A 13,401-nucleotide genomic window follows, 5' to 3' on the forward strand; every position below is an offset into this window, starting at 1 on the left:
TGCAAAATAGCAATTGTTAGGAAAATACAAGGGGGAAAATAAACAGGGTATTTGTGTACAACATCTCACAAACTTAATATTTTTTTTTAAAAAAAGGGTAAAACGGTTAACGGGCAAGATTCAGGTTTGACAATTGCCTTTTTCCTTAACGCCCAAGAAATGTACAGGTACTTGGAGACTGCGAAAGCTAAGAGATCTTTAGTGTCACTTTTGAAAAGTCTCTCCGCTTCCCAATTGTGCCTTACACCCAGATTTTTACATACAGACACCAGCCATTTTATGCAGATATTACTATATGCTGGACAGAATAACATAAAATGGGACTCCGTTTCCACTATACACGGTCAGTTTGGGCAACAATCTGCTTGTGATGTAGCATTGACCCATTTGGATGTCTGCGCTCTCAAAGGCAAAACCCCACACCTATATTGCACATACAGACATTTTAGTTGGTGGGGGAACATTTTGTTCAAATAGGGTTCAAACCTAGGCGTGCTTTTGTGGTTCAAAAATTTACCAGTGACAGAATTGGTCTGATGGGTTTCCCAAGTTTGGGATAGGACTGCCGCTCAGTAAGACACTTTATTTTTTGGGCATCACCTTTTACTATTCTTTCTGGAGCAGCCCATAAATCCCTCATTCCTATTCTATGCGAGAGATCTTTAATGTGTTTCAGCCATTGTGATTTGTATCAAGAGTCATAAGATCTTTCACACCCGCTATAGGCTGCCAATTCATTAGTGGGCCACAATCTGACCCAAATTTAAACTGGTTTTAAGACCACTATTAAATGAATAGCATTGAAAGCCAAGTCTAAGCGAAGCGGTGTAGTGGGAGAGCTTAGGGGGAGCTTTAAAAGTGTTTTGATGAACCGATTTTCTATTTTTGTAAGGCTCTCAGTGTCTGTGTAACCCCATATCTCGGCTCAGTATTTTGCTGACGCTACAGCTGAGGAGTTGTATACAGAGATAACAGGAGAGACAGCTCCGCTAGTTGCTTCTCTAAACCTCCACAATATAGCAATGGCTTTCTGGTGGAGAGTTTTGCTTTTTGCCAACTAGGGGTCCCATGCATGGGTGTCACTTAGCCTCACCCCTAGATAGGCGAAGTGGTGGACTACCTCCAATGGACACCCTCAACAGTGTCACTCCCTCTGTACCCTTTGTGTGTGTTGATCATCATGACTTTAGATTTAGACCCGTGGGGTTCGGGAGATCAGCAGGGTGTCTGGAAACATCAATATAGGGGTTGGTATTCCTGCCACTTTCGGGGCGTCGTGTTGCATTCCATCAGTCTCTTCACTGCGCCATTAATAAATAGACTAAACAATGTTGGCGCAAGGACGCACCCCTGTCTGACACCCTTCGAGATCTCTATCTTTTCGATAATGTCCCCCAAGGGGTTCCATCTGACCCTTGCGTATGTATTAGTATGAAGGAGCCTAAGAATTCTTAAAAGATCTGGGGGAATGCCATACCCAGCTAGTACCTTCAAGAGTGTATCTCGCGGGACCAGGTCAAACACCGCTCTTAAATCAATAAAAGCTACATATAGGTGGTCACGCAACAAGGTGATATATTTCCAGGTTATCACCTTGAAGCGGAGTACCTGGTCCAATGTACTCCCCTTTAATTCAAAGCCTGCCGGAGACTCTTCTCTAATACCCACTCATTCAGTTTACATAGAACTTGTCTACTGACAATCTTTTGGGAATTATCAAGGAGACTTATAGGCCTGTAGTTTGAAGCAATGGATCTGTCCCCTTTTTTAAAAATAGGTATAATAACTGCTCCTTGCCATGAGGGAGGAATCCTGTTCACTTTTAAAATACTATTCGCTGGGACATACATGTATGCGCTACCTTACAGTGATTCCGGAAAACGTATTCTGGGTTTGATTCGAACTCACAAGGATCTATACAGGTGGAAGTACGTTCTCTATTCACATCTAATAAAGATTGGGCACTATGAAGAGTGGCAACCAAGAAGGGGTGTACCCTTAATATTGTGAGTCGTCCTGATAATGTATAATTAAAGAGTATATTATAAAAGGATATATACAATTAAGTGCTGTCTTGCAGTGATAATGAGATTCGTACTCTGGGTGTGACTGATACTCAAAAAAGGGGGGTGGTGAATATGCTGAGAGATGGGATACTGAGAAGAGATGTCTTATACTGTAATAATATACTCCTTTATATCTCTCATCCTATTTAGGAGAAACCAATTATAGAGAGGATGTCCTGACAGCTACCATTATTGAGTAATGTGAGATGGAAAAAAACTCCCTTTGTATGATTTTCAATACTCCAAATTCCTTTATTTCACTTTTTTTTAATAAAAGGCTGGTGTGTATGTCTGCTCCGTATGTCTGCTCCTCTTAATGCAAACATATGGGTATCCTACAGGTACAGTAAGGAAACAATGTAACAAGGTGAGGCGAGTTTACTCCCCAAACCAACTGCACTGCAAAACCATATTATACTGTCCATCTCATGATACATCTAGATGAACATTAGTCTTTACATAATCAACATTCATAAACCTCTCCCCATTGAAGGGTTGGCTAAATGTATGTTCAATTCAATAGAAGGTGAAGTTTCTATTCCTATCTTGAGATGGACACTCTGCTACATGCAAATATCTAGAGTATCTGACATCTCCTTTTTTGACAGCTCTCATGTGCGCACCGATTCTCTCTGTTAGCGCTTTGATGATGCTGCCCACATATTTCTTTCAACACTTGCATGCAATAATATATACTACAAATTTGGTGTTGCAATAAATGCTGGAGGTAATCGTGTAGTCCATGTTTCCTGGGCCATCAAATTGTTTCTTTTTGTCACATGCCCATTTACAAACATCATAGTGGCCACATTTAAAGAAGCCCAATGTATATGGTGTTAGCCAGTTTTTCTTTGTCCGAGAAACAGGGTAACTTGGACTTAATAAGTGTCTGAGGCAAGTTCCCTTGCGAAAAGTGATGTCATGCCTATTTGTGATGTGACCTTCAAGTGTTTTATCAGCCTTCAGCAAATACCAATGTTTTTTTAGGCTTCGAATTAGAATATCCGACATACTACTATAATCTTAAACCTGACGTACTTTGTCATCCTTTTCAGTTCTTATGTTGCGTTCCCCTAGTGTTTCTGGTCTCTTAACATTCGATATGATCAGTTTCACCCTGGCTAGAGTGTTTGTCATAGCCTCTCTTTGCAAATATAGAGATCATATCGATAGAGCATGCTTCAAATTCTGGATCAAAACAGTAGTTGCGCCTCGCTCGTATCATTTCTGCATAAGGGATGGCTCTAATCTGATGTCTTGACTGTGCGCTTGAAGCATATAAGACAGCATTACATGAGGTGGGTTTTCGATACAATTTACTATGCATTTGGTTGTCTCATAAATAAAACTCTACATCTAAAAATGTGACTTTGCTCTGGGTGTATTCATGAGTGAATCTAATGTTAAGTTCATTGCTGTTCAATTGTTCAAAGAATCCACTTAATATCTCAGTTGTGCCAGTCCAAATCATTAGACAGTCTATAAGTCTACCCCAGTATAGAATGGAGTCATTCCACTGAAGTCCTTTGGGGCCCCAGATCCAAGTCTTCTCCAGCCATCACATGAAAAGGTTGGCATACGAGGGAGAGAATCTGGAGCCCATAGCTACTCCCTGTGTTTGTTGATACCATTTGTCCTTAAATAGGAACACATTATCCAAAATCAGTTCTGTCATGTTTATTAACATTTCAGTGTGGTCCCACAAACTATCTGATCTAGTGTTGAGAATTTGTCTCAGAGCATGTAATCCCAAATCTCGCTGAATGGTAGAATAAAGAGCTGTGACATCCAGCATCACCAGTGTCATGCCCAACTCAAATCCTCTAGTATTCCCAAAATATGTTTAGTGTCCCGTATTAATGAAGGTAAGTTGTTAACCAATGGTTTCAGAAACATATCTACATATTCGGAAAGTCTCTCAGTAGGCCCTTTTATTCCAGATATGATGGGCCTACCGGTGGGAAAGGAAGGTCTTTATGTATCATTGGTAATGATTATGTGCATGGGTGCCTAGATTGTTCTACTCTGAGATATGTATATTCATCATCATCTAATAAGCATTGATTATCCAGTATTATGGGTATCTTTCATAGATTCACATGCCTGAATCATTCCCCGTCGTCGGGGTGGGAGTCCCCGGTACATAATAACAGTAATGTCATATAGACATATACATACTAATAGGCCAGAGGCTTCACATTAGTAACCTATCCAGGTCCTTTTGTAAAAAAAGGACCAAACTTTGGCCAGGAGCCAATCAGCTACTACCACCCTCTAGCACCTTCGTGGAAGGAGCCCTAGTCCCTCAGATTTTCTACCGCACGTCGTGCTAAGGGAGTGTCCACTGAGCTCTGCTCAGCTTTCTGGTATTTCTGGATTTATTCCATATTTTTTTCTTCAAGATTACTCTTGTAGAGGAGTGCTAGAGTCAACTAGGTCTACCACTCCTAAAAAAGGTCTCTTTAGACCCTGTGCTTCGTGTAGTAAACTGAGACTGCATGTAGATGAAAAACATGAAGACTGCCTCTACTGTCTCTACCCTGATCATTCTGCCAAGGATTGTAAGGTCTGCCACACTTTCTCTGTCAAGACTTTAAAAGACAGAGAGGGACGCCTGCTCCAGTGGCTTCAGAGACTAAAGGACAAGGATCAGACAGTCTCTTCAGGTGAGAGCGAGTGTTCCTTAAGGAGCTCACACTCCTCTGCCAAAAGGCCAAGACAGACCTTTCCAGGTCCGTCTGATATGCCACCTCAAAAGAAGATGCCAAAGTCTCCAGAGGGTCGTCCAAAAGCCATGGCAGTTAAGACTTCTCTTCAGGAAGCCACCTTCAAGAAGCCTGTGTTGGTGTCTTCTGCCATGCCTGTGACAGCATCAACAGTATCCAGCTCTACGTCGACAGCATCAGCCTTCACCACCTTGTCGACAACTACCTCAGCATCGTCGTCGACTGGTAGGTTTATTCCATCTATAATTCCTGTCAAAAAAGCGTCGAGGACCGCTTCCACGTCGACGAAGTCCAAGCCATCGTAGTCTACGAAGATCCCATCGACGTCGACTACACCCTCGCCGACTATGTCCTCGTCGACTATGTCCTCGTCGACTATGTCTTCGTCGACGAAGCCATTGACGTCGACGAAGAACCCATCGACGAAGATGACAAAGATGTCTGCGGTGGCTGTCAGCACCCCACCGCCGATCACCACCCCGTCGACGGAAGACTCTCCTAAGCTGAAGTACACTTATACTCACTTCAGGATGTCAACGCGTATGCTGACTCCAGAAACTACGTCTCCTAGCAAAGTCCAGCCACTGCCACCGGTCCAATTACTGGAGACTGAGGATTCTGATGATGGTGCCATGTTCCACACTGCAACAAGTCCATCACAGCTCAATGTAAAGGTCCATGAGAGTTCGGATTGCGAAGACCTGGGTCAGGCAGAAGAGCCATACCAGGAGGAATATCAACCGCCTCCTTCACAACCTATGGTGTGCCTCCCGGCCTCCATAGTCACGGACCTCCAATTTCTTATACCGGACTACAAACAGCTGTTTCCGCCTACTCAGCCTCCTTCGGTAGTGCCTCCACATCTTGGGACATCAGCTCCTCCTCCTCGCTCTAGACCACCACCGCTGGTCATTCACCCGGATCCTGTGACTTTGCCTCCTATACCGTCTTCTGATGAAGAAGAGGAAGCAGTAGGAGAAGATGAAGAAGGTCAACAGGAGGAGGGAGAAATAGCGGATGATGAGTGGAATAACTATGTCGTTGAACGTCCGGCATCCCCAGACCAGGCACAGGCGGATTCACCCCCAGAAGATATCGGGGGCTTTCAAAATGTTGTAGAGAGAGCAGCGGCAAGTTTCAAAATAGAGATGACCACGCAACCTCAGGATTGCTTCCTATAAGACTTTAAAGAGTCATTCAAGAAGCCGGTTCGGTCAATCCCTATTATTGAATACATCTGGGACCATGGGGTAAAAATAATAAAAATCCCCTCATCTTTACTACCAGTGCCGACCAGACTGGATAAAAAGTATAGGGCCCCGGACACGGCTCCGGCATGCCTTACAGGCCATACCAAACCGGACTCCGTTATTACCCAAGCCGCGCAACGGAAATCCAACAACCCAGCCGCTGCGCTGACTGCGCCTCCGGATAAGGAAGGCCGTAAACTGGATAACATCGGGAAGAGGTTCTCGTCGATGTCTGCCCTTACTGTCAGGGCGGCAAACTCACTTGTGCTCCTAGGGCGTTACGATCGCCAGATGTGGGCGGATGTTGCCCCATATCTAGGCACACTACCAAAGGAGCAGAAAGAAGAGGTAAAGAAGATCCTCCTTGAAGGAGAGCGGTCCGCCTCGGAAATTATTGACGTGGCGATGGATATCGCCTCTACAGGATTTCGGCAGCTGGCGGGGGCAGCGGTCCTTAGGCGCCAGGGCTGGCTGAAAGCTACATCTTTCTGGTCGGAGGTACAGACCAAAGAACTGGACATGCCATTGACAGAGAGCTGCTCTTTTGGGAGCATATTGATGAGATGCTGCAGGGTATCAAGAAAGATACTGAGACCGCAAAAGCCCTGGGTACCCTCCAGTACAAAAATACTTCCTTTCGGGTCTCCAGAGGAAGAGGCCAGCAGAATAGAGGTGGCTATCAGGGATGCAAATCCTCCTTCGGCTCGTCCCAGCAATACAAGCCTCAATACCAACAGAGGCAGTAACAAGGCCAGTCCTCGTACAATAAGTCTTCCTTTCGTGAAAGAGGAGGAAAGAAAGAGTCCGCCAGAAGGCAATGACTTCTTTCTCCAACAGGCCTCCACTTCATCTCCACATAAATTAGTTGGAGGGAAAATTTCCAACTTCCTCCACAATTGGCAAAAAATAACGACGGATCGTTGGGTTCTCCAGCTGGTTCGGTTCGATCGTACTCTGGAGTTCGTGGAAACTCCTCCTCCGAACCCCCCACGTCGCATGCAGCACAAGAATCTGCATCTCCTTCAAGCGGAACTCTCACTAATGCTCCAGAAAGGAGCCATAGAAAGAGTTCCCAGAGGTCAGAGAGGGAAAGGATTCTATTCCTGGTTCTTCCTTATACGAAAAAAGGAGAAGAAATGGAGACCTATATTGGATCTAAGGAGCCTCAACAGATACCTCAAAAAACAATAGTTCCGTATGGTATCTATTCAGGAGGTGTTACAGCTACTCAATTCCAAAGATTTCATGGTGTCCTTAGACCTCCAGGACACCTATTTTCACATACTCATCCACAAAAGTCACCGCCAATACCGAAGGTTTGCAGTGGCGGGCAGACATTACCAATTCAGGGTGTTGCCATTCGGCCTGAAGTCGGCGCCACGCATTTTTACAAAATGCCTATCTCCAGTGGCAGCGTACCTTCGCCAGCACCATCACCAGGTATTCCCCTACTTGGACGATTGGCTCATCAAGTCTCCTACTCTAGAAGGCGTGAACAGATCTTCCAACGCCTGTCTTCAGCTCTTCGAGAGCCTGGGGCTTACGCTCAACCAGGAAAAGTCAGTACTGCAGCCCTCTCAACGCCTCACTTTCCTGGGAGCAACTCATGAGGAGAAGGCCTTCCCATCACAGGAGCGTCAGGTCAAACTGAGGTCTCTGGCAGCCCACATTCAGGTCAAAAAGACCATCAAGGTGCGACTCTACAAGTCATTGCTAGGAATGATGTCCTCCAATATCCTCCTAATACCACACTGCCGCCTCCGTATGCGTCCCTTACAGGAGGCCTTATCATCCCAGTGGATCCAGTGTACGGGATCCTTCGACGATCTTATCAGGATCACTCCGTTTGTGGTGAAGGCCCTGCACTGGTGGCTTCAAACAAAGAACCTGAACCAGGGCCTTCCATTCTTGCTTCCAACCTCCCCACACGTGATTACAACAGATGCATGTGCGGGATGGGATGGGGGATGGGGATGGGGGATGGGGGGGGGGGGAGTTTATGGGTTAGCGCAGGGAAGGGGAGTTGGGGACTGGCGCGTAGTTTAGTAGGACTATAAAAGTAGACATACACCTAATCCGGACACTAACCACTCCTCTGTATGGAACGTCAGGCATGGATGTGCAGAGGCTTCGACGCCGCCCAACCCCCGGGTTGTGGGCCGGACGGCTGTGTACTGATTGAAGAAATGTACTATGTATCTGCTGACACTTATGATGCTACTGCAATGTGTGTATTGGCCTGTACAGGTATGTCTACAATAAAAATTACTTTAAAAAAAAAAAAAATTACAACAGATGCATCATTGGAAGGATGGGGTGCGTTCCTGCAGGAACTTCAGATACACGGTCAGTGCTCGCTGGCAGAAAAACAGCTCCACATCAACCTGCTGGAGTTGAGGGCAGTATACCTGGCACTTCGAGCATTCCTGCCCTGGATCAGGAACTCCCCAGTGCTTGTGAGGACGGACAACACCACCACAATGCACTATCTAAACAAGCAAGGGGGAACTCGATCCATGACGTCTCAAGAATCACAGCGAATTTGAAAGTGGCTACTCCAACACAACATTTAGCTGAAATCGGAGTTTGTCCCAGGAGCAGACAACACCCTGGCAGACTCGCTAAGCAGGCAACGCTCCTTTTGCCACGAGTGGGAGCTCGACCAACATGCTCTCGACGCAGTATTCTCCCGATGGGGCAGACCTCACCTGGATCTATTTGCGACGGAGATCAACGCAAAATGCCAACATTATGCAAGCTGGCTTCCCCAGAAAGGATCTCTCGGGGATGCATTTTCGATCGCATGGTGCAATGTCTTTGCTTACGCTTTTCCTCCATTTCCCCTGATCCCCAGGGTCCTCCGAAAACTGAAAGCAGAGTGTTGTACCCTGATCCTGGTAGCCCCAGCATGGCCGCGCCAACACTGGTTTACAGAACTACACATTCTGTCGCTGGAGCCTCCGATTCCATTCAGGCCTTACCCGCTCCTCACTATGAACCAGGAGCAAGTCCAGCATCCAGATCCGACATCTCTCAGATTATTGGCTTGGCTCCTGAGTTCAGAGAGTTCCAGGACTTAGATATTCCTCAGGACTGCAGGGTCGTCTTAGCCCGGGCCCGGGTTGACAGTACCAACAAAACGTATTCCCTTAAGTGGAAGAGATTCTGTTTGTGGTGAAAGGCTAACAAACTGCACCCGTTCTTGTTATCTCCGGCACAACTTTTGCCTTACCTGCTTAACCTGGCCAACTCTGGATTGGCCCACGCCTCAATCAAAGTACACCTGGCAGCCATATCTCGGTTCAGGCGCTCTTCGTCTGGTATTTCCCTATGGTCCAATAGACTGGTCAAGCAGTTTCTGAAAGGATTATTCAGGTCTTATCCTCCAGTGAGACCTTTACCACCTACATGGCAACTCAATGTTGTCTTTGCTCAGTTGATGAAACACCCCTTTGAGCCAATGCATAAAGCAGATCTCAAATACTTGTCATGGAAAACAGCTTTTACTGGCTCTCACGTCAGCAAGGAGGGTGAGTGAACTGCAGGCTTTCTCTATTCAAGACCCATTCCTTCAGTTCAAACAGGACAGAGTCATTCTACGGACCAACCCCAAATTCATACCAAAGGTTCCGTCTGCTTTTCATCTAAACGAACCTATTGTCCTGAGATCTTTCTTCCCGAATCCATCTTCAGCAGCAGAGAGATCTCTACATTCCTTAGACCTGAAAAGATGTCTGAAATTCTACATTCATAGAACGGAACAATTTCGCAAGTCCAACCAATTATTTATTGCCTTCAGTAGGCCCAGGAAGGGCCTACCATTGACAAAGCGGAGCATTTCAAGATGGATCTCTGCGGCCATTGCCTTCTGTCACCAGCAGGCGGGACATCCTCTGCCCACCAAGGTTCGGGCTCATTCCACTAGAGCGGTTTCTACCTCCATGGCGCTCTTTTCTGGGGTGCACATTGTCAACATTTGCAGAGCGGCGACATGGAAGACACCACATACCTTTACCAAGCACTACTGCTTGGATTCGTAACTTATGAAGGATGCAGCAGTGGGCCAGGCGGTGCTCCGTCATCTATTTCATTAGAGGTGAGCCTTCTTCCTTTCATCCCACCTTTCCTATTACCTAATTGCACATTTCTTATCCTGCTACTGTTTGCAGTTTGTGTTGCACTATTGATAAGTTATTATCAAGTGTCTTACATGCTATATTATGCGAAATGTGCTGCCTATTGCTTGCTACTCTGATTCAGGCATGTGAATCTATGAAAGATACCCATAATACTGGATAAGAAATGTGTTACTTACCTGTAACTGCAGTTATCCAGTATTGGTATCTTTCATAGATTCACATGCAACCCACCCGCCTCCCCTGGAAGGGCTCACCTTGGTTCTCTCAGTAGGTACTACTTAGCACTGTGCTTACGAAAATCTGAGGGACTAGGGCTCCTTCCAGGAAGGTTCTAGAGGGTGGTAGTAGCTGATTGGCTCCTGGCCAAAGTTTGGTCCTTTTTTTATAAAAGGACCTGGATAGGTTACTAATGTGAGGCCTCTGGCTTATTAGTATGTATATGTCTATATGACATTACTGTTATTATGTACCGGGGACTCCCACCCAGACGACTGGGAATGATTCAGGCATGTGAATCTATGAAAGATACCAATACTGGATAACTGCAGTTACAGGTAAGTAACGCATTTCTTATGCCAGTTTTTCAGATGTTGATTAATGACCTCAGTAAGAGCCCATCTAGGATTATTGTCAACAGATTCATAACGGAGTTAAGCTGTGTATATAAATCTTGTTCGTATTCTGTGGACTTCATCAGTAAAATGTTGGCCCCCTCATCAGCCTCCCTTATCACTATACTCTCATCCGTCGTGAGGGTGTCTAGTGCTTATCCAGGATTGGGGTATCTTTCATAGATTCCCATGCCTGAATCATTTCCCGTCGCCGAGGCTGAGGCCTAGATCTTACCAGACTATCTTCCTCCTTATGGTAAAAGAATCAAAAGTTTGCCCCAACCAATCCGATATCAGCACCCTCTAGAACACTCTCAGCCAAGCTAGTTCTCCTTAGATTTTCACCGCACATCGTGTGGAAGGGAGTCACCCTGAGTGCCACTCAGTTTTTCTTAATTTATATCCATGATGTCTGACAAGAAAGCTCACAGAGGTCTCCTTTCATCTCCTCTGTGTCAGCGCTGTCTCCTCAGTCCTCTGCTCTCAAGGAGTCTAAAAAGGCCTCTACAAAAACTGAGTAAAAGCCTTTCAAAATCTTATTTTACCTCCTTCGTCGAAGATTTCTGTCACTTCTTCTGCTCCATCATCGACTGAGACTGTCTCGACGACGTCTATAACCTCTCCTATAGTGTCGACGAGGATTCCTATCCTTTTCTAAAAAGACCGTCATCGAAGAATTGTCAACGAAGACCTCGTCGTCAGCGCCGAAAACCACATTGACTACGGTACCGTCGACTAAGCCTCCATGGTCGACAAGAGTATTATCGTCGACTAAGACGCAGTTATCAACTGCCCTGTCGACGACTGTCCCATCGACGACTGTCCCATCGATGACTGTCCCATCGACGAAGAGCTCGCCGGCGAGGTGCCAGTCGACTAATTGCCCATCGACGAAGAGCCCATCGACGATCGTTCTGTCGACGACGATCCCGTCGACGACATTGACGAAAAGCCCGTCGATGACAATTCCATCGACTGTGGACTTACCTGTTCAGTCTAAGGCGCCAGCTTTGATTTTCGCTCCTACTCAATCAACGCTTATCTCATCTAGGTGTTTTCAGCTCAAAACGTTTCAAAGACAAGAGTATAGCAATATTTCACTGCTTACTCCTTCACATCTCCTTGAAACATATGGGCTGGAAGATGATGATGATTATTATGAAGACGAAGAGGATGAAGGACCGTTTGGGAAAGCTCATCATCCTTCTGAGCTCCACATCAAATGTCAAGAAGAAGATTATGATGTGGAGGAAGATTACAATGAGCAATATTATCAGGAGGACAGTCGTTCCACACCATAGACAGTCTCGCCAGAGTGAGATGAGCCATCTGCCTCCTACTCTTATACAGGACCTGCAAGCCATGCTAGCAGATTACAGACAGCGGTTTCCCCCACAGCAGGTTATTCCACAAATTCAACCTCTGCCTGTGGCGGTTCCAGATTCTTTGCCTCAACCGGACGCTCCTGCTTCCAAGCCTCTGCTTCCAGACCCTCCTCAAAAACAGCTTCCAGACCCTCATCATGGGCAAGACGCATCCTCTGAGGAGGAAGTAGAAGAGGGTGAGCTATCAGATGCCCATACTGCAGATCCTTGGGATTCATACATTATTCCGATGCCTTCACAACTGCTTCCTCTACCTTCTGATTTACCCCCAGAGGATGTAGGGGGATTTCACAATCTAATGCAGCGAGCGGTTGCTAGATTTCAATTGCCTGTCGCGGTTGAACAAACAGAATGCTTCTTACATGATTTTAAGGAGGAATCCAGAAAGATTACAAGGGCTGTACCGATCATTGATTACATCTGGAACGAAGAGATAAAAATGATAAACTCCTGCATCTGTTCCAGTAGTGCTTCCACATATAGACAAGAAATATTGTGCTCCTGCTAAGTCATTCTGGTCTTATTGGCCACCACCGGCCAGATTCGGTCATTTCTCAGGCTGCCCAACAAAGATCAAAAACCCGGCAACACCCATTACTACACCGCCTGACATAGAAGGGCTTCATCTTGATCTAATCGGCAAAAAATGATCAACAATGGCAGCAGCCTTCATTAGGACAGGTGTCCCTAGACAAGGGAAGGTTATTGAATAAATAAATATAGGCTAAATAGACACTATACTCTTTGTCCAGCCGGACAGATTTATTTTCTGGTAAGCAATTTGCAAAAACTTTAAAAAGTGATAGCAGCAGGACACCAGCCGATGTCAAACTGACACACTAAAGAAAGACAAACAAGGCAACTCAACAGTCTGTGTAGTCAATTCACAATCAGACGATAGTAATTGCACACTATTTCTGGCATCAAATAATACATTTCATATACATATAGTGTGACACGGTCGACGACGTTTCGAACCTCTGAATTAATAAACGTTCATCCTCAGGACATTAAATATATGCCTTCTACTTTTATAAAGTTATAAAAAGTCACAATTAACTTTCTCAACCCCTACTCAAGACAACAATTGCCAAACCATATATTATCATAACAAAATATGAGGGAGAAAAAGAACAATTTACATAGATTAGGACATTTCTTTAAGAAAAAACTGTACACACACATAAAATATATAACCTCTTAAGTGTTGCACCGGTTTACCCA

The 13,401-nt window shown here is 45.4% G+C and overlaps 1 protein-coding gene across 1 annotated transcript in view; it reads left to right on the top strand.

Moving 5' to 3' along the window:
• AP1G1 (adaptor related protein complex 1 subunit gamma 1) overlaps positions 1-13,401 on the top strand; it is a 390,402-nt gene that overhangs the window by 209,135 nt on the left and 167,866 nt on the right. The gene's annotated exons all lie outside the window — the stretch shown is intronic.

This window comes from Lissotriton vulgaris, chromosome 12, assembly GCF_964263255.1.
Source record: "Lissotriton vulgaris chromosome 12, aLisVul1.2, whole genome shotgun sequence".
Classification (NCBI taxonomy): Eukaryota; Metazoa; Chordata; class Amphibia; order Caudata; family Salamandridae; genus Lissotriton; species Lissotriton vulgaris.